Here is a 4,021-nt window from a genome sequence, read left to right on the forward strand (position 1 = left end):
GATCTAGGTGGCAGCAATACAATGTTGGGACAAACAAAATGTTATTGATTAGAGGGCACCAGGATAAGATTCTGAATTCAATGTGCTTGAGTCACTAAAAATGGCTCCAACAGGGGGGCCTGGTGCAGGGTGCGCAGAGAGACATGCGGGCGCGGGGCCTGATGTGGAGGGACCCACAGTGTGAAGGTGGCGTGGAGGGTGTGCAGGCGGATGTACTGCCACCTGCCCAGGGAGGCCCTCGCCAGGGCCTGCGCCTACAGGGACCGCTAGGGACCCAGACCAGTACTGCCCCTTGTACAAGAGCCTGCAGTCCAGCAGCCCAGTGCTCTTGTCTCAGGTGCACTTGGAGAAGGGCACAGACTCAATTGAGCATATCATTGCTGCCATGCGATGGGGCTTGGTCCCGTCTTGGTTCAAAGGAGCTGATCCTTCCAAGCTGCAGTTCAACACTCCCAGATACTGTAGTGACACCATAATGGAGAAACGGTCCTTCAAGGTGCCTCTGGGAAAAGGAAGACGCTGTGTTGTTTTAGCAGATGGATTCTGTGAGTGGCAGCCATGTCAGGCAAGAAGCCAGAGGCAACCCTAATTCATCTACTTTCCCCAAATCAAAACAAAGGTCAGAGAGAGTGGGTGCTGCATAGGGACCTGAGGACTGGGAGAAAGTCTGGGACAGCTGGAGGCTGCTGACAACGGCCGGGATCTTTGACTGCTGGGGAGGTTGGAGGGGGTTGGAGGGGGTTCTTGTATTTTTACACCATCATCACAGTGGATTCCTGCAAAGGCTTGAACGTCATCCACCCCAGCAGGGCTGCCATATTAGATGGAGAGGATGCAGTCTCTAAGTGGCTGGACTTTGGTGAGGTCTTAGCTCAAGAAGCTCTGAAGTTTAGCCACCCCACAGAGAACACCACCTTCCATCCAGTCTCTCCCTTGGTGAACGACTCCCGAAACAGCACTCCTGAGTGTCTGCTTCCTGTCCACTTACTGGTCAAAAAGGAGCAGCAGCCAGAAGATACTGCAATGGCTGGCCACAAAGTCACCCAAAAAGGAAGACCCCAAAACACTGCAAAGGGTAGAGTCAGCTGTGCCCCAGTGGTCCAGCTGGTTCCTGCGGAAGAGCCTCCTCCGCCCCGCCCCCCCCAAAAGAGGCGGGGCAGGACTCCTGGAGCAACGGCTGAAGCGGAAGGAGGAGGGGCGGGGTTGCTTGGGAGGAGGTGGCACAGTGTTAAAGAGTTGTGGCTTCTTGGGGGACTGGCTGTCCTGGTTGAGACCAGGAACCCCCGAGTTGGGTGGGTGGGCAGCCTGGGAAGAAGAATGGCCACCGCCATCAATTCCTGGCGGGAGGGGAGGGGCTCCCGTGCCTACCGCCCTCTCCTGGTAGGACCGGTGGGCTTCCCCCGCAGAGCCTGACCCTGCTAGCTGTCCTCAGCCTGACCTGACCTGGGGCTGTTGCAGAGGCTGTTTTCTGCTCAGCCTTTGGGCTTTTTCAGTCTTCTTTGGGAGTTAAGTTCTTAAAACACTGTAGTTTTTTCTGAATAAATTATATTTGATAAACTGTCTACATTTCAGAAAATGCTGCTGGTGGGAGGAATTCCAGATCTCACTGTTTTCTCCTGGCATCAGACCTAGGGAATGATTTTGTAACAAATGTGGGGCACTGGGATTTTCTGTGGACAAAATTGCTTTTTTGGAAACAATAAAAAGGCTTGGTGGGAGAAAAAATGGCTCCAGTAATTTGCTTGGTTAATTGACTGAAAGGTGGACCCAGAGGAAGTGTATACTGAATGAAGTTGAAATGCTAGAAGAGGGTATCCAAAGGCTTAGGGAGATTGTGATGCTCAAGTGTATTTATTATGTAAGAGCTTCTCAGTTTCCCTCTAACTATATCCCCTCAGAAGATTCAGAGACACTTCCTTCACCAAGGCCAAGAGAAATACATTCGTGAGGGGAAACCCAACATTCTTAAACAGCATCATTGTGGCTAGTCTCCACAGGCCAAAAATGACAGTGGGAATTATTGCCATTGAATTGGGCCATCTGCATTCAATGAAGATAATAGTATTGTGGTGAAACGGAGCAGGACCTTATGGTCCTTTCTCCCCCACGTCCTCTGCCTGCCTTTTGTCTGTAGAAAAACTTTAGCCAAAGAAGAGCTTTAATCAGAGAAGTGAGCAAATGCAGAAACAGAGGAAAACAGTCAAACAGGACAAAATAATAATAGTTTAGTCATTAAGCAAAGTCAAGGACCTTTAGTTCCTCCTCAAGGGCTATAGATAATACTCTGAGCCATATCCTTTGAGCTGTTTTGTAGAGACTGAAACCCCTACCAGCTGGAAGACGTTAACTACACAATGACCAGACTGTAGCCATGACATAAGCTGCCACAATTCCGAGAGTTGGCCTCAAGGAAATGGGAACAAACTGACCATGGAACTGAAGACTAACTGTACTTTGAACAATCAAGATGATGCTGATCAGACCACCGCATGATCAAGTTTAAGATGGCTGTCAGAGCTAGCTGTGCTGTTGCTGCACGTAACCCCCTCCCTCTGCCTATACACCCCTGAATCTCCCCTTTAAAGGTCTTGCCCACTGGTTGTCAGCATGGGGGAGCTGGCCTTTGGACATGAGTCCACACTCCCCTCCAACCCCATTGCTAGCCCCTGAAATAAAGCAAATTTCCTTTCCACCAACCTTGTCTTTTTATTGGCTTTAGAGTGGCAAGCAGCTGGACCCCACTTTCAGTAACAGTGGGGTGGTAGATGCTGATTCAGGTCAGCCTTCTGTTTACTCTTACTTACACAGACCAAATAAAACTTGAGTGGACTGCCCATCTATTTTTGCTCTGAGGACAGAATGATCAGCTAACCAATACCAAAGATCTCTATGGGGCTTCCCTGGTGGCGCAGTGGTTGAGAGTCCCCCTGCCGATGCATGGAACATGGGTTCGTGTCCCAGTCCGGGAAGATCCCACATGCCACGGAGCAGCTGGGCCCGTGAGCCATGGCTGCTGAGCCTGCACGTCCAGAGCCTGTGCTCCACAACGGGAGAGGCCAGAAGAGTGAGAGGCCCACATACCGCAAAAAAAAAAAAAAAATCTCTATGGAGTAAACCATTCTGATTACTGCACTTCTTTGGCTCAGCTGCCCATCATGGAAACAATTCGCACTTTGTCCTCTAGACTGAAGACAGAAAAAAATCCCACTTAAAAATAATGTTGGTTGCCAGATACTATATAGAAAAATAAGTCTGACGCTGATTCAGGATAAAATATTAAACACATACTTTAGGAAAAATTTAACAAATAAATTTAAAAGTCAAAAGAGAAAAGCAGTGATTACTAGGAGCTAATCCAGGTTCGTTACAATTAATCCATACTAAAGTGGCCTCATTGGTTCCTTAAATGATATTATTAAATCAGAAAAATAATGTTATGTATTATATATAGTATGAAGTTGACCATAAGCTTCATGTGAACAAATAGTATAATAAAGAAAACCTGGATTTCATTAATAACAGTACATTGGCAAGTGAAGAACAACTACATTCTAACCTGCACTGGTCAGCCTATATTTGAATTGCCACGCCAGTGTTGAATACAATATTTTAAAAGAAATGTTAACCAAACAGAATAGTCCACGAACAAAGAGGAGTTCAATAGGGGCTATGGATAATCCAGCACATGAAGAACGGTTGTGGTAACTGGGGGTTTGTGTCAAAAAACAAAAATAAAACTACTTTGTTGGGAGAGCACCAGTTAGCTGCCTTTATTTGAAGTGTGGCCATATGAAATAGGAAATTGATTTACCTGGGCTAACTTCAAAGGAAGATCAAGGACCAAATAGGTAAATTTCCAGGGAGGAAGGTTTGGATGTAATATTTAGAAAAACCTTTAACTCACTGCAGTTGCTTGGCAGTAGAACTAACTGCTGTAGAAAGCAAGGGATTCTCTGCCCTGGCAATGATTTTGCAGAAGCTGAGCCTGCGTCTGCTGTGTGTTTTGGTTGAGGGCATTCCT

The 4,021-nt window shown here is 47.3% G+C and overlaps 1 pseudogene; it reads left to right on the forward strand.

Moving 5' to 3' along the window:
- Positions 1–210: 210 nt before the first annotated feature.
- On the forward strand, positions 211–1,384 carry LOC103078944 (embryonic stem cell-specific 5-hydroxymethylcytosine-binding protein pseudogene; annotated as a pseudogene).
- The last annotated feature ends 2,637 nt before the right edge of the window (positions 1,385–4,021 follow it).

The sequence above is a fragment of the Lipotes vexillifer genome, unplaced genomic scaffold (assembly GCF_000442215.2).
Source record: "Lipotes vexillifer unplaced genomic scaffold, Lipotes_vexillifer_v1.1 scaffold1264, whole genome shotgun sequence".
Taxonomy (NCBI): Eukaryota; Metazoa; Chordata; class Mammalia; order Artiodactyla; family Lipotidae; genus Lipotes; species Lipotes vexillifer.